At 34.7% G+C, this 21,591-nt stretch overlaps 1 protein-coding gene across 2 annotated transcripts in view; it reads right to left on the bottom strand.

Moving 5' to 3' along the window:
* Window positions 1-21,591, bottom strand: part of TASP1 (taspase 1) — a 301,213-nt gene that overhangs the window by 201,062 nt on the left and 78,560 nt on the right. The gene's annotated exons all lie outside the window — the stretch shown is intronic.

Raw genomic sequence — 21,591 nt, forward strand, 5'->3', positions numbered from 1 at the left:
TGTTGAGGCCAAAAGTAAAACAGGTACTCGATAAGAAAACTGCAGGTTACATGAGGCCATGACCTGTAGTGGAAAGACCAGTGAAGTCTGTTCAAATCTCAAGGCTGGGGAATTTCTCATAACCTCAGGCTACAGGGATTAATGAAGCAATAAAAAATGCAGCACTGCCTGTCCCTGGAACTAATGATCCAAAAAGAATATTTTGCAAAATTTAACATTTCCTCACAAAAAGATGACAATGCTTAAAAAAATGAAAATGCTTTTGACAAAACCAAACACACACACACACACACACACACACACACACACACAATGATATATTTGTGATTTGTGTCTGCACTCAATCATAAATTTGTCTGAGCTTGCAAGGCAATTCACATTCTATAAAAGCTCTGTTCCCCTTTGGAAAAAAAAAAAACCACACATCCAAAATAAATGTACTAGAAAATGGGTAGGAATTGTTGTTTTGGTGAGTGTCCACTCTTTTTCCTAGGGGAAGGGAAGAGACATGTCTGGAAATACATTTGTAAAAGTGGCATTTTTACCTGCATAACAAGAAAAGCCCTTGGTCAAGTTTATCTAGATGAGCACGCCCCCTTGTGGGCACTTTCTGACTCACCACCTCTTCCAAATGGTAGGTCAAGACTATTTCTATATTTCCCAGCATTCATTTCCTTTGCTTACTAACATATTTTTTTAAATACCTATAATATTGAGGAAGCAATAATATTACTTAATAATATTTTGGACAGTCTACAGTCAGTCTTTATCCCAATTTAAAAGCTTATTGTCAATAACTTAAGCATAGCTTTTAGACTAGCATGTTTGAAGCATTTCAACAACAGACCATAAGACTAATGAATAACATTATGTGTTTCTCATTCAAATTTAATTTTTTTGCTACTATGGATTGAACTCAGGGGCTCTTTACTACTGAGCTACATCTACATCCCCAGTCCTATTTGTTCTTTATTAATAGTATAATTTGTCATTTGTAGAAGTTTAAGCTAGTAATGTTAACTGAGTAAAAACAGCACTATTTCTAGAGACTGTAATAAGGAATAAAAAATAAATAAAATGCTCTTGCCTCCATGAGTCAACTAAAATATGAGAAAATTATTACTCATACCAATCTCAAAAGGGCAAATGTACAAAGAAGACAATTCAGTTCAACACTTATTGAGTGCCTATTACATATGCTAAGTAGATGAAAGAATTCTATTCTAATTTGAGTGGCATTGGAGCTAGCCCTTAAAATAGGACTTGGATTAGAATTTCATAAGGCAAATAAGTTGCTGATATTCCATTATTATTATTTATACCATGAAGGGAAAGATAAATGAGCAAAAAACTTAGAATTGAAAACTTTCAATAAATTCATGGAAAACTGAATATTTGGCAAGAGAAAAAACTATTTAAGAATAGAAATAATAAAAATTCTGGAGGCTAAGTTTCAAGATGGTACATAAAAGTCAGGATAAAATGTTGGGTTTAATCTACAGACAATAAAGGTTCTGTTAAAGTTTCTCTCCGGAAAGCAACAAGACGAATGCCCATATTTCTTAAAGGAAATGTATCTTGGGATAACAAACAGAATTAAAGAGAAATGGAGCAAGACAAGAAACAGAGGAGCTAGTTGTGAAGGTACTGCAACACTCAAGCCATCAGGCTTAAAAAAAAGGGGGGGGGGACTCAATGGTGGGAAATAAACCAAAAGAAATTAGCAGTATATTCATAAATCAAAGGTTCCTTGAGCACTTATTACATGTCAAGATGAAAAACTACGATAAATAAAACATATAATCCCATCCTCCTCGACCCCAACTCTACTGAAAAAGAAAAACATTAAACACACACACACACACACACACACACACACACACACAGCGCCTAATAGAGGAAAAAGTAGGCCCAAATCTTCACCACCTCAGCCTAGGATCTGACTTCCTTAACAAGACTCCTAAAGTACAAGAAGTAAAATAAAGAATCAATCTATTGGATGGATTCAAATTAAAAAGCTTCTTCTCAGCAAAGGAAACAATAACGTGAGGAGAGCCTACAAATTGGGAGAAAATCTTTACCACATGCACCTCCGATAAAGCATTAATCTCCAGGATATATAAAGAACTCAAAAAAACACCAAAAAAAAAAATAACTCAACCAATAAATGGGCTAAGGAACTGAACAGACATTTCACAGAAGAAGAAATACAACTTTTATCAACAAATATATGAAAAAGTGTTCAACATCTCTAGCAATTAGAGAAATGCAAATCAAAACTACTCTAAGATTTCATCTCACTCCTGTCAGAATGGCAATCATCAAGAATTGCTGGTGGTCTGAAAATTGGTGCAACCACTATGGAAAGCAGTATGGAGATTCCTCAGAAAACTGGGAATGGAACCACCATTAGTCCCAACTATCCCACTCCTTGGTTTATATCCAAAGGACTTGAAATCAGCATACTATAGTGATGCAGCCACATCAATGTTTATAGCAGCTCAATTCACAATAGCTAGACTATGGAACTAACCTAGGTGTCCCTCAATAGATGAATAGATAAACAAAATGTGGTATATATACTCAATGGAATATTACTCAGCTTTAAAGAAGAGTGAAATTATGGCATTTGCCAGTAAATGGTTGGAGTTGGAGAATATCATGCTAAGTGAAATAAGGCAATCCCACAAAACCAAAAGCTGAATGTTTTCTCTAATATGTGGATGCTAATTCACTATATGGCAGGGGAGCACTAGGGAAGAACAGTGTTATCTTAGATTAGGTAGAGGGAAGTGATGGGAGCGGGCAGGGGATGTGGGGATAGGAAAGATAGTAGAATTAAACAGACATTATTACTGTGTGCATATATGTGACTACATGACCAATATGATTCTGCAACATATACACTCAGAAAAATGAGAATTATACCCCATCTATGTATATCAAAGTACATAAATGCATTCTACTATGTATAATTAATTAAAACAAATAAAAATTAAACACACACACACACACACACACACACACTTACAAACAAACAATAAGAGATGATTGGAGCAGCATAATAGCTTAACAAGGAGAGAAAAGAGAGCAACAACAACCCCTGGATCTGAAATCACAGGCATCAAAGCCTTGACCCAGGTGGAATCTTGGCAAAGAATGTGACCAGATTGAGAGTGAGAGGGCAAAAGATTACAAAGAAGGACAATGCCTGCTTCTGTAGGGTCTATAGGCTCTGTTCAAAAACAATACTTCATTCTTAATCTTAAGAGCAGCTGGAAATGATTGAGTTCCAGCAGGAAGATGATAAAACCAAACTGCCTTTTTGAATGACTCAGAAGATGCTGGGTGAGAACTGACTACAATGTACAAAAGCAGTTATGGGCAGATGGATTAGAAAGCTATCACAATCATCTAGAAGAAAATGATAAAGCTCAACTTTAGAGGGGCTGAATTAGTCTATGATAGAGTTAACAAGTGAAAGGGTATAAAAAGTAGGTAGAAATAGAAAATGGGAACAATTTGAAAAATGAAAAAAAAAGCAGTGGGATTTAGATGCATCAGTTCAAACAAAGCTTCATAGCTGTTGGCAGGTGCTCTGCTAAACAGGGAGAATATAAGAAGAAGGCACTTGACTTGAGGATTCTGGCTGCTTGGTGAAAACTTGACCTCTGGACAATGAAAATGAACAGGAGCCAAATCCTGGAGCAAGGAGAAAGAGCTACAACTGCAAGGAGTTGTATTGTACCCAGAGAAGAGCTAAATGAGTGAGACTGGACATACAGTTAACTGAACTCAGTCATGTAATTCCCAATTTCTTCTACAATGTTGTGTTTATTTAAATAATTACTACATGGGTGCTTTTCTAAGCCCACCATGACATACTAGAATAAAGCAATGACCTGTGGCACACACTTGTAATCCCAGCAGCTCAGGAGGCCGAGGCAAGAGAATCACAAGTTCAAAGCCAGCCTCAGTAACTTAGTGAGGCCCTATCTCAAAATAAAATATAAAGAAGAGCTGGGGATGTGTTTAAGTGTCCCTGGGTTCAATCCCTGGTACCAAAAATAAATAAATAAATGGATAGATAAACGACAGATAAATAACCAACTTCAATAATGGCCCAATAGCTTACTCATCCAGAAAAATGGTAGAGTCTCTAAGAATCTGATTCCTCAAAGCATCTAATGTCAGTTAGGTTTAGGATGCACTAGAATAAAGAATCCCTTAATGAGAGAATAAAGAGTATGGACAAACTCCATATTGCCAATGAAAATGTAATAGATAGTTATTAAACTAAAAAGCACCATGAAAATTCAACATGCCAACTTTGCCCAGAGGAAATTAAAGCCAAGTTCAATGTTTGCCCTAGGTAGAACTCTTGGTCTCCTATACCTCAACTTATACCCTACAATATCCCCTCAACTTCTCAAGTATTTCTATAGTTTAATTTTATTTTTTTTTAAAGAGAGAGTGAGAGAGAGAGAGAGAGAGAGAGAGAGAGAGAGAATTTTTTAATATTTATTTTTTAGTTCTCGGCGGACACAACATCTTTGTTGGTATGTGGTGCTGAGGATCGAACCCGGGCCGCACGCATGCCAGGCAAGCGCGCTACCGCTTGAGCCACATCCCCAGCCCTAATTTTATTTTTTTATGTGGTGCTGAGGATCAAACCCAGTGCCTCACATGTGTGCAAGGCAAGCGCTCAACAACTGAGCCACACCCCAGCCCTCTATAGTTTAATTTTAAATAGTTCCTCACATCTGACTATTTATTCAAAATCTTCTAGGCCAATTAAATAAGTGGTAACTAACTCAACCATGCCTTTATTGTTTTTCCTCTGTGTCCATATTTATTTGCTACTGAAAATTAAAATAGCACATCAAAATTTCCTTTTATTGCAACTCGAGTTTTTGAAAACCAGAAAACCTAATTCTCCACTCTAATTATTACACTCTAATCAAACTACTCAATATTCTATTTATATCTCTTCCAGTTCCTGAGTTTTATTTCATGGATTTCAGGCTTCTAAAATCCACAGGAAGACTTGAGACCTATTGGTACTTCTTTGGGTCAAACAGAAAAGTAAAACTAAAGTATAATAAAATTATTTATATACATTTTAACTGCACACATTCCTTATAAATTACTGGCATTAAGGCATGAAGAGATCCTCAACACAAAAATTTAAAAAAGGAGAAAGAGATGCAAAAGAATAAAGACATCATACATAAGCTAATCAAAATCACTGGTATGTGATCTAAGCATAGAGAAACATGCCTAAAATTACCATCATGAAGAACAAGATAAAATTTATGCCTATATTGACTCTGTGTCATAATCATTCCCTATTCTAGCATTCTCAGAAGGATCCCATCCATGATATATGCAGTAACTGCAGGTACATTTGAATGATAACACTTTGTGATTCACTCTGAACTTCCCTTAAGATTGCTATCTTTTTGTTGTTCTCTTTCAAGCTGGGAAAAATCTTATACTTAGGAGATATCTTCATTTGCCACACATTCTTTTCGTGCAAATAACAATGTACAAACTCCTTGCTGCCTGTAGGAAAAACCACTTTTGACTTCCTGAAAGATCTTCTCACTTCTGTCCTGTGGTTGGGGTAGACCTTCTGGCAGAGGGGAATTGCATTTAGCATGAGGATTTAGTGTCAAGTTATGAAGCTGCTTTATTAGCATTTCTGAACTGACTAAATGAGGGGTCACTGAATCTTTGGGGGAACTTTTTTCATTTTCAGACATTAGAAAAGACTCCTAGGGAGAGCCGCATTGTTATACAAAAATACATATAAGAGGCTGTGAGGGGAATGGGAAAATTAATAAGGAGAGAAATAAACTACAGTGGATGGGGTAGATAGAGAGGATGGGAGGGGAGGGGAGGGGAGGGGGGATAGTATAGGACAGGAAAGGTAGCAGAATACAACAGTTACTAATATGGCATTTTGTAAAAATGGGGATATTTAAATGATATGATTTTGAAATCTGCGTTGGGGGTAAATATGGGAGTTCATAACTCACTCAAAGCTTATGTAAGAAATATGCTATGTCAAGAGCTGTGTAATGTTTTGAACAACCAATAAAAAAAAAAATAAATAAAAAAATAAAAAAATAAAAAAAAAAAAAAAAAAAAAAAAAAAAAAAGAAAAGACTCCTAGGTCAAGGTTGGGTTAAACTTTTGCAATGGGTCCATCAGGAGGTAAGTTGAACCATCAAAAAGTTGCTCCGAGGTTGCCTGGGAGGAAAAAAAACAATCATGCCTTTAAAAACTAAGTTTTCCTTCAAGCTAATTAAGCACTGGTTCTCATCTTCTGATTTAAAAACATTCTTGTAAATATCTCTGAATGTGAACTTGTGTTTGTGGCATGTGTACACACGTACATTTGTCTTTTCATTTATTGTTTATTCTGCTAGTTTTTTTTAGTTATACACGTGTCAGTGATCAGCATGTCTATAAGGGGTCAATTCAGGTCATAGTGCATGGTCATATCATGACAACATAATAAGACATATTTGAAAGTTCCCTTAAAATTTCAGGTTCTTAACACCATGGCTTATGCCAGTTTCTATCTATACCTCCAAAGAAATACCATTAACTGGGGGTATTTCCTATTAGGAAAACTACAATATGGTGATTTCTGTATCACATGCAAGATCAACTAGGACTATTCCAATGATAAGGAAAGAATGCTCTGTTTTCCCCACCATTGATTCTGTTAAATACTAAAAATTACAAGAGGCTCTATAAAGCTGTTAAATACTAAAAATGAGGAAGGATTTCCAAAGCTGACAATATCTGATATCAACTTATAACAAGTATTCTGGAAAACCTTCAGAGTTACCTTCAAACAACAGTTAAGATTTGTTAACACTGGCTTCTTGCCTGAATTTCATCTGGCCTCTAACTTTAAGATCCAGAGATTTAAGTTTTATCTAACTAACTCTTAAGAAAGAGCTGGGAAGAAACCAACCTACTAGCTATTGAATCGTACATGAGAACTTGGAAGTTTTTCCTGAAATATGCTTCAACTGTCCAGTTGTTATGTTTAAAAAATCTGAGATTCGGATACTGATGAATGAACATGCAAAGTACTGCAAACCATGGACATTTAAAGAATCATAATGAAAAGAAATACTGATCATCAAGCTCTATAACCTACACTAATGCATAAGGTGATAATACATTTAATTAAGCTATTGCCCTACCTTCTTATCTACATGCAAATCCATACATTCACCCAGTAATCAAGATAGCTTTAGATGAGAAAAATATATATTACCCATAATTAAATAAATAATTTCAAACAGAAAATAACCAAATCATTGGAAGAACTTTCAGTTTTACAAGAAAAAATGTTATGTATATTTCTTTATACAAAAGAGAAGTCAAAAAAGTTTCCTACTTTTATTTATTTGTATATCCACATACTAACCATCATCTTGAAAAACTGAAGATCAAGTAAAGTAACTGAAGAGGACTGAAGATCAAGTAAAGTAAATGACTCTTTTCCATGCACACATAATGCACAGACATGTACACAAGTACAAATGGAACAATCTGAGGAAAACATGTTTTTTTGTGTGCATTTATTTTCTTTGATCTTAACCTACCTCTCACCCAAAAAATACAGTGATTTAGTATGATACAGCTAAGCGTTTACATAATAATTTCAAGATGGTGGATAAAAGGGAAAAATGTTACCCACAATATACTTCAAAAGAATAGAATATATTTATATGAAGTGCACAAAGCAAGGCCCAACGTTTCCTTTCTGAAACATGTGGCCAATTTGATGTCTCTATGTGGTGGCTAAAGAACACAAAATTAAAAGTTGTAGCATCTCTTTAGAGTGGTTTTGAACACACAACATGGTATAAGAGCACCAAAAGCATTGCAAATATTTCTTAATTTGTTTATTAGAAATTGAAGAATTTGAAAGATATTAACATATATACAAAAAGATATGATTAACTTTCATTTCACTATCCTATGTAAGTACTTCTTTACCTAAAAACCAATAAAATTAATTGAAAACTTAAATTACTTCATAAAAGTGGTTGAGGGAGGCAAAGACTAACTATGTATATTCAACTGTAAAATCTGTTATTAAAGAAAAAGAGATGGAAACTATTTAGGCAATATGCCTGTGAAAAAATGAAGAGAAAAAGAGACTTACAACATCAAAAATGTTGAGATCAAACAATACCCCCAACCTCCTTTAATACTCTAAGAGTCCCTTCCAGTCATATTCAGGAGTAGCTATTTGAAACTGATATTTATGAAATCTAGGTTATGGTGTTCATTGAGTCTGTTTTGTAAATGTGAGGAACTCTGCTTTTATCAATAAATTCTCAGTTATGTAGCAACTCTGCCAGTCCTGTGTTATCAACCAGGTAAAGCAATTGCCCAATGAGTTAACCACTTAATTTCAAGAAAGTTTTCTTCCAAATATGACAAAGTATCAACACAAATACCTTTTACTTTTTGTATCAAAACAAAAAATAAATTTAAAACAAGTAATCACCTCATCACACATACCACATAACTTATTGATAAGTATTCTAGCAACAGTGAGAGTTTATAGCAATGTTGTCAGGAGCAGTACAAATGTCAATCTGTAGAAATTAAAAAGGACATGGGAACATGTCCTTTGTACTACAAAGTTTCCTTCAATAAAACTCAGATTGAAGGAAACTTGGTAGTACAAACAGCCCAGGTTCCTTTATAGAAACACAGTTCTTGCTTTAATAGTATATATGAATTTCAGTCATGACAGTTTGATTGAATAATACCAGTACCCCAAACATATAGTTCAAATTTCTGCTACCAGGTTCTATTAATCGTATATAAATGTATAAAATACAGACTTCACTGCTAGCTCTTCATTTCACCAACCACTACAAAATATCCGATGCACATCATGATCAGTGACCAATCATGTCACAGATTCTTTCCCAGTCTGTCTGTGATGTGTCACTGCACACAGACAGCAAATCATATGGCTGTGTTGCTTCTTTGTCTTAATGTGATAAATCCACACAATATTTTACAAAAACTGATTACTAAAACAGGAGACTGACCAAAAAAGATGAAAGGAAAGAAATGAAAGGTGATAATGCTAGAGGTCCAATTTGAATGAATGATAAACAGTCACAGAAGAAATAAATCACACTGCCATTCAAGACTCTAAATGGGAAAAGAATGTCCCCAAAAAAGTGACATTAGCAAAAGTTCCACACTAAAGGAACTTTGGGAGGTATTTTATAACATTGAAAGAGCAAAGGTAAAATGTTAAAAGCTGATCCAAAATTAGCAGTAAGTATGAAAATTCACAACAGAAATGATGCTCACTCCATATCTTAAGTTTTATGTCAAGCAGATGACAAGCAATGCTCAAACTATTCTTGGGGTATTTTTTAAAATAAGAAATAAAAACAATTTCTTGATGTTTCTAATGCTTTAATGAAGTAAACAAATATTGGTTTTACATACTTTTTTCCATTCCTCTATACTTTCACAACCAAAAGTAAAAGAGTTTTTAACATTCTGACAGATATTTAAATGTCATGGAAGAAATATAATTTTTTTGCCCATAAGATCACTTGGCATGGTTTCAGCTTATGTCAGTCTCAGGGTCCACCACTACCATGCAAAGTATACAAACTATTTATACACTGTAAGGAAAAGAAAAGTGTAAAGAAAACCCAGAAGAGTTGGATTATCCAAGAGAATAGAACAGAGAGTTAACACTATTATTTTTATATAAAAATATAATAAAAGAGTTAAATAGCAATTTCTTCCTCCTCTAGAATGTCTTCCCTCTGAGTCACAAAAAATAAGTAAGGATGAAACAGAGATGCCAATTATTAACACTAGATGATTACTAAGAATTTTAATTCCTTCTTTTTAATACTATACCTTAAAATGTATATATCTCAAAAGTAGAAATTTTGTTTTATTCATTTTATATGAATACTGTTTAACCAAACATCAATTTGTAGTAATAAGGGACACATTTATTGTGGGAAAGAAAATGACCAAAACCTGTCTCCATTTATGCTATATATACACTGTATATCACCCACCTAATAACCACTCCCATCTCCCTCCATTGATAACAAAACTACTCTTTTGTTTGGGAACAGAATATCACTATTTTCATTTAAAAATAAAAAAGCTGAGACTTCTGATTATTAAACCATTCACTGAATTTACAGAACTGACAGTTAGTTCACAGAATGGCAAGGATGCTAATTCTTGACCCCATCTCTCTCTTAGTACTCCATGGCAAAACTTCTCAAGAGTTATCTCCACCTTTAATCTCCCTGATCAACTCATTCCACACTACACCAGTCTCCAATTCACTTTGTTAAAGAAATTATACCTGTCTAGATCAACAGCCTCCAAGTGCCAAATTCAATGGCCAGTCCTCTTTCTGTTTAGTTATCTTTCCAGCAGCATCTGGTCCAGGTAATGACTTTTTGTATAATGTTCCCCTATTAGCTTTCTAGACACTCTTTCTGATTATACCTGTTCTCACTGGCTGATCCTTCTTTTTTCTTGGCTGGTCCCTCCTCCTCCCAACTTTATGTTGAACTGGCCCAGGATTCAATATTCTGATCCCCTATCTATTCTCACTAAGTGAGCTCAAGTAGTTACATAGATTTATATTCCAATAATTTCCAAATAAGTATCTCCTTTTGTGTTAGTCAGCTAATCTCCCTTTGTTTTAGTCAGCTATTGCACTTCTGTGACTAAAGGACCCCACCAGCATAATTGTAGAGGAGGAAAGGTTTATTTAGGGACTCAAGGTTTCAGAGGGATTAGCCCATAGAAACCTGGTTCATTCCTCAGGGCTTGAGATGAGGCGGAACATCACAGCTGGAAAGCATGATGGAGGGAAGCATCTTATATAATGATCAGGAAGCAGACAGAGAAGGACTCTATTCACCAGATACAAAATATATACCCTAAAGCCATGCCCCCAATGTCCCAACTCCTCCAGGCACATCCTACCAGGCTTCAGTTACCACTCAGTTAATCCCTATCAGGGGATTAATTCATTGATTGGGTTAGAGCTCTCACAACCCAATCATTTCCTCTCTGAACCTTCTTGTATTATCTCACTTGTGCTTTGGGGGGATACCTCACATCCAAATTATAACACCCTCTCACTCTGCACATAAACAAAAGCTCCTTTCCATCAGCATGGAGCTGTTCATATTAACCAACTCCACAGCTAATATTTCTATCTGCCATAGCAAGCTTTATGCTTTATTTTTATCTTTATGCTTTATTTCTATCTGCCATACCAAGCTTTCAGTCAGAAATTCTTTTATCCAATATGATAGGTGCTTGGTTAAATTTTTCAGAAGTCGAAAATTATTAGGTGAAGCAGAGAATCATTAAAAAAATAAATAAATAAAATGCCTGTCATGATTTTTACAAATGTCTTCCAAAGGCCCAGGTGTTAAAGAATTGTTTGAATTGAAATGCATTCTGCTGTCATGTATAACTAATTAGGACCAATAAAAAAGACTTGGTTGAACGTTTGTGGCACTACTGGGAGTTAGTAGAGCCTTTAAGAGGTAGGCCCTAGTAAAAGGAAGTTATTTGGGAGCATGCCTTCAAAGGAGATATTGGGACCCTGACATCTTCTTCTTTCTCTTCACTTCCTGGCTATCATGAGGTAAGCTATTTCCCCTACCATGTGCCCCCACCATAATGTACTACCAAAAGCAACAATTCAATATAGACTGAAGCCTCTAAAACTGTGATCTAAAATTAACCACTACTCCTTGTAAGTTAGTTTTCTCAGGTATTTTGTCACACTGATGGATAGCTAAACTAATAAAATACCTTGAACATTTTCTTATTGTTTAAAACATACAAGATCATTTATGAGTGAATCTTTTTTAATAGGACCAAGCCTTTTCTTTGAATGTGGTCCTCCAGATATTGTTCCACATCATCTTTCTTGCATGAACTATAACATAATGGACTGTAGGCTGATATGGAATGGGTTGATCAGGGAGAAAAAAGGTAGAAATAACTGTTGAGAATCATCCTATGATTTCAAATTTCATACTACCTAAAACAGAATAAGATAAAGACACTAATAAAGTACTCTAAATGCAGTGTGCATCCAGATTTTTAGGATTTAGTTTTTTATAGCTGGATTGCCCATACTTAATTCTATAGTAATTTTTAAAATTCCAACTTCAGTTTTTCAAGTTATTTTTCAAACAGATTACTTTTTTAATGTTCAGATAAATCTTAGTTTTCAGATAGACAACTCTGTTTTTAAATTCACTATTAACAGTTTACACAAGACCTAACGCATTGTGTAATTACATTAATAAAAAGCAACAAGCACAATGGCATTTAATTCATCTGAAAGGAACAAAAGAGCACAGCACAATAAAAGGTAACTTATTGGCTTTGGGTATTTAAGGTGTTGTTGGCATTAGGTAATATGATTTATGTGAAAATGGAAAGCAATTGTAAACCTGAGTCGATTAAATGGAAATTAGTTGAGTTTTTTATTTCTACTTCCCTTTTCTATCAATATGCCATACTTTCCAGCCCTCCTTACATTACTAAATGGTAATGTCCAACTTACTAGAGCTAAAATCTTTTTCTCATTCTTACAAATTATCTAAAGTATTAATAATTTCTGTCTTTCTAGAAACCCTCAAAATATAACCTGAATCCATTTGCTTCTCTCCATCCCTATCTCTATTATCCACAGTCCAAGTTACCATTTTCTCCCAAAAGTATTACTTCCTAACTAGTCCTCCAATTTCTATTCTGCCTCCCCCTTTGACAGATTCCCATTAGCAGCCTCAGAGAACTGTCTAAAACATGAATGAGATAGCACTACTTATCTGCTTTAAGCTTTTTAATTACTATCCATTATTCTTTAAATAGGACTGAAACTCCTTCTCATGAACTACCAGATCTCAAAGAACTAACCCATACCTATCTCTTTGGTTTCATCTCATACCATTCTTCATTTGTCCCTATGTTTTAGCCATATCAACCGTCCTCTCCTTTTCTTCAATATTCTAAATCCCCATCAGGGCCTCCATACATGCAGCTAATTCTGCCTGTAACCTTCTTCCACTGAGGTTTCATAGAACTCAGTATTTAGTTAGTCAGTCAGTCAGTTAGTTAGTTAGTTAGTTATGTTACATACTTATACATACATACATGCATGTATGCATACATATGTACATACACACATACATACTGGGTATTGAACTCAGAGGCACTCTGCCACTGAGTTATATTCTCAGCCTTATTTTTTATTTTGAGACAGGATCTCACTAGGTTGCTCAGGGCTTCAAAAAGTTGTTGAGTCTGGACTCAAACATGTGATCCTCCTGCCTCAGCCTATTAAGTTACTGTGATTACATCTGCATGTCACCATGTCTGGTAAAATTCAGTTCTAATTTTCACATGTCACCACAAATGTTAACCCCTCAAAGGAGATTCTGTTGATCACACTAAGCAAGTCTATCTTCAGACTTTCTCAAACCCAAGTTACTTCGGATTTTATTCTGTTTTTTTTCTTCTCCCTTCATAACAGTTACTAAACACAGTACCAATCTTAATTATGTGCTTTTATGTTTATGTCTCTGTCCACTAAACATAAAATTTATGTTTATGTCTCTGTCCAATAAAACATAAAATCTCACTGGAGCATGAACTTTCTCCATCTTGTGCAGCATTGTTTTCTTACTATACAAAAGAGTATCATTTCTGAATGGAAAAAAATGAACCATTTGAATTAAGACCAGCTTAAGATATTCTGTATGAGATTTGGTTAAATATAGTGATATTTCTATGCATAAAAATCTTCAACTGAAGGGCTAGGGTTGTGGCTCAGTGGTAGAGCGCTCACCTAGCATGCATGAGGCACTGGGTTTGATCCTCAGCACCATATAGATAAAAAATAAAGACATTGTGTCCACCTAAAACTAAAAAATAAGTATTAAAAAAATCTTCAACTGAAGCTAGGTGTGGTGGTGCACCCCTGTAATCCCAGTGGCTTGGGAGGCTAAGACAGGAAGATCACAAGTTCAAAGCTAGACTCAGCAATAGCAAGGCACTAAGCAACTCAGTGTGAAACTGTCTCTAAATAAAAAATACAAAATAGAACTGGAGATGTGGCTCAGTGGTCAAGTACCCCTGAGTTCAATCCCCAGTACCAAAAAAAAAAAATCCTCAACTGATAGACACATACACACACACACACACACACACACACACACACGCAAAACTATAAGTTTCGTAGCAGCTTTATTCATAATAGTGAAAAACTAGAAACAAACCAAGCCTTCAACAGAATACATAAACAAATTACAGTATATTCACATTAGAAAATATTACTTCATTATAAAAAAGAATAAACCAGTGATACAATGTCTCAAAAACATTTTCTGAAAGAAGCCAAACAGAAAAGAGTAAATCACTATGATTCCATTTATATAAAGTTCAAAGCAGTATAAAACATCTATTAGTGATAAAAATTAGAAGCACGGCTGCCTATAGAGGTTAGAAATGGACTGAAAGGAAATCTCTCTATCTTCACGGGTTTTAGGGTTACATGAAATGTATACAATGGAATGTACACATCACTGTATGCAAAAGGGCAAAAAAGTCATAATTTTGTTCAACTGGATATCATATAGTATGCAGAAACCCAAGAAATAGAACCACACTACTAAGCACTTTCACCAGGATCTGCTTACTAATTTGTTCATGTGCCTCCTAAATTCCTACTTTTCTATAGCAGAAAAATAAAGAGATACAGACTGAAGTGATTAATTGTCCAATGTGGCAACATACTGAGAAAATACTTATCACTATGAGTAGTGACTTATTATTCATTTATATACAGATAAATAATATAAAACTATGACAGCATAAATCACTATATGAGCCATTATAGAAAAACTAGTTGATACAGGATGATACAGAATCTCTATTAATGAGATTCAAAGGTACAGCAAATGGCCAGATAACCTCAGACACCCATCATGATCTATGTTAATGAACCTTCAAGCCATAGAATGAGAAAAAATGCTAAGATTTTCAACTTCTTTCTACTCTTAAAAGCATCTAAAGAATGCCATACATGAACTCATAATAGCACACTTTTATATGAAATACAAACAAAGAATGTATCAGAAACAAGAACAGAGATATGATATTGAAGAATATAAAACAACCTACATGAGGGGCTGGGGATGTGGTTCAAGTTGTAGCGTGCTCACCTGGCATGTGTGAGCCAGATGAGCACTGGGTTCGATCCTCAGCACCACATTAAAAAAATAAAATAAGGATGTTGTGTCCACCTAAAACTAAAAAATAAATATTAAAAAATAACCTACATTAATCCAATATATACACATTTCCTTATACTTAAGGTCAACCCTCTAAACAACCATATTAAGAATCACTATCTAGAGACCACAACCCCAGCCTGCTGCACAGAAGGAGAAGGAGCAGTCCATGACCCCATGCCACAGCACAGAAGGAACAGATTTACCCCACACACATGTGCAGCAACCCCCCCATCTACCAACGCATGGGGTGGCTCTCCTCAGTGGCTTCCATCTAGTGACAACTGCCAGGACCTACAAAACCATCATCCAGGTCCCTGCAGACAAGAGACACTACAGATTATAAGGTAGAAACTGTCATACCTAGAATCCACACTGCTAGAGAGGAAGACAGATGGACAACATGAAGAAAGAAAGTGCCCTAAACAAACCAAGCTGATGCAATAATAGATTCCACTAATAGCACAGTAGATGAAATGTCAGAGAAGGAGTTCAGAATGTATATAATTAAAATGATCTGTGAAGCAAAGAATTAATTAAGAGAGCAAATACAGGCAACAATTAACCACTCCAACAAAGAGATACAAGAGGAAATACAGGTGGCAAAAGATAACTTCAAGAAAGAGAGAACCAAACAGAAATTCATGAAATGAAGGAAACAATAAACCAAATAAAAAAATTCAATAGAAAGCATCAACAACAGACTAGATCACAGAAAGACAGAACCTCAGGCAATGAAGACAAAATATATAATCTTGAAAATAAAATTGACCACAGTGAAGATGGTGAGAAGCCATGAATAGAACCTCCAACAATTATGGGACAACATGAAAAGACCAAATCTAAGAATTATCGGGATAGAGTAAGGCACAAAGATATAAACCAAAGGAATGCACAATCTCTTCAATGAAATAATATTAGAATATTTCCCAAGCATGAATAATGAATTGTAAAATCAAATACAAGAGACTTACAAGACACCAAATGTACAAAATTAAAACAGATCCACACCAAGGCACATTATAATGAAAATGCCTACCACAGAGAATAAGAATAGAATTTTAAAAGTTGCCAGAGAAAAGTTTCAGATTACATATCAGGGGAAACCAATTTGTATCTCAGCAGATTTCTCAAACCAGACCATCAAAGCCAGGAGACTCTGTAACAATATACACCAAGCTCTGAATGAAAATAGATGTCAACCAAGAATCTTATATCCAGCAAAATTAAGCTTGAGATTTGATGAAAAAAATAAAAAACTTCCATGATACGCAAAAGTTAAAAAAATTTATAATGAGAAGCCTGCACTAAAGAATATTCTCAGCAAAATATTCCATGAGGAGGAAATAAAAAACAACAATGATAATCAGCAAAGGGAGACATTACACAAAAAGACAATCCAATCGAAGGAGAAACTATATCAAGTTAAAAACCAAAAATAAACCAAAATGACTGGGAATACAAACCATGTCTCAATAATAACCCTGAATGTTAACAGCCTAAATTCATCAATAAAAAGATATAGACTGACAAAATGCATTAAAAAAAAAGATCCAACAATATGCTGCCTTAAAGAGACTCATCTCTTAGGAAAAGACATCCACAGAATGAAGATGAAAGGATAGGATAAAACATATCACTCACATGGGCCATGTAAACAAGCAGGGGATTCCATCCTAATATCAGATAAAGTGGACTTCAAACCAAAAAGTTAGTCAGAAAGGATAAAGAAAGACATTTCATACTGTGTAAGGGAACCATACATCAACAAGACATAACAATCACAATATCTATGCCCCAAACAATGGAGCATCTACATATATCAAACAAACCCTTCTAAATTTTAAGAAGCAAAAATATAACAACGGAATAATACTGGTTGACTTTAACAAACCTCTATCACCAATGGATAGATCTTCCAAACAAAAATCAAACAAAGAAACTATAGAACATAATAATACAATCAATGATTTAGACTTAACAGACATATGTAGAGTATTCCACCCATCATCAAGCAAATATGCCTTCTTCTCAGCAGCACATGGATCCTTCTTTAAAACAGACCATATATTATGCCACAAGGCAACTCTCAGCAAATACAGAAAAAAATAGAGATAGTACCCTGTATTCTATCATATCATAATGGAATAAAATTCGAAATCAATGATAAAATAAAAAATAGAAGCTACTCTTACACCTAAAACTAAATAATAAGATATTGAATGAGCAATGGATAGCAGAAGACATCAGAGAGAACATAAAAAAAAATTCTTAGAGGTAAATGAGAACATTGATACAACATATAAAATCTTTGGGACACTATGAAAGCAGTTCTAAGAGGAAACTTCATTGCATGGAGTTCATTCATTAAAAGAATAAAAAGTCAAAAATAAATGTCCTAATGTTACATCTCAAAGCCCTAGAAAAAGATGAACAAATCAACACCAAAAGTAGTGGAAGACAGAAAATAATTAAAGTCAGAGCTGAAATTAATGAGATTAAAACAAAAGAAAAGTTGACAAAATTAAAAAGCTGGTTCTTTGAAAAAATAAATAAGATTAATAAACCATTAGCCATGCTAATGAAGAGGAGAGAGAAAACTAACATCCATGATAAAAAAGGAAATATCACGATGGAAACTATAAAAATACAGAAGATAATTAGAAATTATTTTGAAAATGTGTACTCTAATAAAAGAGAAAATATTGAAAGCATCAACAAATTTCTAGAGTCATATGATGTGCCCAAACTGAATTAGGATGATATACACCAGTTAAACGAATAAATTTCAAGCAAGAAAATAGATGACGCCATCAAAAGTCTACCAACCAAGAAAAGCCCAGGACCAGACAGATTCTCAGTCAAGTTCGATAAGACCTTCAAAGAAGAACTAATACCAATACTCCTAAAATTATTCCACAAAATAGAAAAGGAGGGAACCCTTCCAAATTCATTCTATGAGGCTAGCATCACCCTACTAGCAAAATCAGACAAAGACACATCAAGAAAGAAAACTTCAGACCAATATCCCTGATGAACATAGACACAAAATTCTCAATAAAATCCTGGCAACTTGAATACAAAAACATATTTAAAAGATAGTGCACCGTGATCAAATGGAGTTTATCCCAGGGATGCAAGGTTGGTTCAACATACAGAAATCAATAAATGTAATACATCACATTGAAGACAAGAATAACATGATGCTGAGAGCCATTGCCAAGTAGGAATGACGCATGGCATGACCCAGGTCATTTGCAGTGACATTGCATGTAAGGTGACCTTGTTCAAGGACCAGGGCGGATCAGGGTTTAGGGCGCTCCTTGGGTTAGGGCGGTTCCAGGTTTAAGGTGTATCCTGCTGGGAATAGGGCGTATCCTGCTGCCTCCAGGCACCCGCTCCTTGAGTTCCCGTTGAGTTCTCGCGGGATTCAGAGAGTATCTGGGATTCAGAGCCCAGTGGAGAGCGTGGATTTTGCCCAGAACCTGTGTGTAGAGTACCGGTGACAGTTCGAGAATAAAGAGTTGCTGTTTGAATCTACAAGGTGTGAGTGGCTCGTGATTTTGTGCCCTGCCAGACTGCGGCAATATGATTATCTCAATATATGGTGAAAAAGCAGTTAATAAACACAGCACCTCTTCCTGTCCAAAACTCTAGAAATACTAGGAACAGTAGGATCATACCTGAACATTATAAAAGCAATCTGTTCTAAGCCCAAGGCCAACATCATTCTAAACAGAGAAAAATTGGAAACATTACCTCTAAAAACTGGAACAAGAAAGGGGAGCCCTCTTTCACCACTTCTATTCAAAATAGTCCTTAAAATTTTAGCAAGAGCAATTATATTAAAGGGGTATGCATAGGAAAAGAAGAAATCAAACTATCGCTAATTGCTGAGGACATAATTCTATACTTAGAAGATAAAATCCACAAGAAAAATTCTAGAATAAGTGAATTTAGCAAAGTAGCAGGATATAAAATCAATACCCATAAATCAAATGCATTTCTATACATAAGTGATGAATCCACTAAAAGAGAAATTAGGAAAACTACCCCCATTCAAAATAACCTCAAAATAAAAAATATTTGGGAATCAATCTAACAAAAAAGGTGGAAGACTTCTACCATGAAAGCTATATAACAGTAAAGAAGGAAATGGAAGAAGACCTTAGAAGATGGAAAGATCTCCTGTGCTCTTGGATAGGCAAAGTTAATATTGTCAAAATAGCCATACTACCAAAACTGTTATACAGATTTAATATGATTCCTATTAAAATCCTAATGATATTCTTCATAGAACTAGAAAAGGCAATCATGAAATTCATTTGGAAAAATAAGAGATCCAGAATAGCGAAAGCAATCATTAGCAAGAAAAGTGACGCAAGAGGCATCACAATACCAGATCTTAAACTATACCACAGAGCAACAGTAACAAAAACAGCATGGTTTTGGCTCCAAAATAGACATGTAGACCAATGGTACAGATTAAAAGACACAGAGACAAACCCACATAAATACAGTTATTTCATACTAGACAAAGGCACCAAAAATATTCATTGGAGAAAAGAGAGCCTAAGCAACAAATGGTTCTGCGAAAACTGGAAATTCAGATGTAACAAAATGAAATTAAACCTCTATCTCTCACCCTACACAAAACTCCACTCAAAGTGGATCAAGGACCCAGGAATTAGATCAGAGACCCTGCAGCTAATTAAAGAAAAAGTAGGTTCAAATCTTCATCATGTTAGATTAGGCCTTGACTTCCTTAACAAGACTCCTAAAGCACAAGAAATAAAATCAAGAATCGATAAATGGGATGGATTCAAACTAAAAAGTTTCTTCTCAACAAAAGACACAATCACTAAGGTGAAGAGATAGCCTATGTTTTGAGAGCAAATTTTTACCACATGCACATTAGATAGAGCACTAATCTCCAGGATATGTAAAGAACTCAAAAAACTTAATACCAAAAAAACAAACAACCCAATCAATAAATGGGCTAAGGAACTGAACAGACACTTCTCAGAAGAAGATATACAAATGATCAACAAATATATTTTAAAATGTGCAACATCTTTAATAATTAGATAAATGCAAATCAAAACTACTATAAAATTTCATCCCACCCCAGTTTGAATGGCAGTTATCAAGAATACAAACAATAATAAGTGTTGGAGAGGATGTAAGGGAAATGGTACACTCATACATGCTGGTGGGACTGCTAATTGGTTCAACCACTTTGGAAAGCAGTGTGGAGATTCCTCAGAAAACTTGGAATGGAACCACAATTTGACTCAGCTATCCACCTCTCAGTCTATACCTAAAGGACTTAAAATCAGCATATTGTAGTGACACGGCCACATCAATGTTTATAGCAGCTCAATTCACAATAGCTAAACTGTGGAACCAACCTAGATGCCCATCAATAGATGAATGGATAAAGAAACTGTGAGATACATATATCTCACACACACACACACACACAGTGAAATATTATTCAGCATTAAAAGAGAATAAAATTATGGCATTTTCAGGTAAATGGATGGAGTTGGAGAATATCATGCTAAGGGAAGTAAGTCAATCCCAAAAAAACCAAATGCTGAATGATTTCTCTGATTAGTGGATGCTGATCTATGATAGGGAGGATGGTTAAAATGGAAGAACTTTGTATTGGACAAAGGGGAGGGTAAGTTGGCTTATAGAGGTAGGAAAGGTGGTAGAATGAGATGAACATCATTACCCTAGGTACATGTATGATTGCATGAATGGTGAGTCTCTACATCATGTACAACCCGATAAATGAAATGTTATGCTCCATTTGTATACAATGAATTGAAATGCATTCTGCTGTCATGTACAACTAAGTAAAACAAATTTTAAAAAATTAAAAATAATGAATAACAGCTTAAAACTTATCTAAAACTGTAAGGTCTAAAACAGTAGCCATAAGCAACATGTTGCTATTGATCAGTTAAGATCAAACAAGGGCAAATAAGATACTGAATTTTTAATTTGATTAAATTGTAATTAATTTAATTTTTTAAACATTCAGTTCAACTACCAGAAAATTTTAAGTATGTCCAGAATAACTAGATACGTAAATCTACATTTTCAACAGTTGATACTTACAAAATATAAATGTAGGTCAAATATTTCCAATAAAACTCGGGTCAAAATTTTAATGTGTAAAATATAGACAAACTAGTTTTTAAAACTTATT

Source organism: Spermophilus citellus (assembly GCF_964194105.1).
Source record: "Spermophilus citellus genome assembly, chromosome: 4".
NCBI lineage: Eukaryota > Metazoa > Chordata > Mammalia > Rodentia > Sciuridae > Spermophilus > Spermophilus citellus.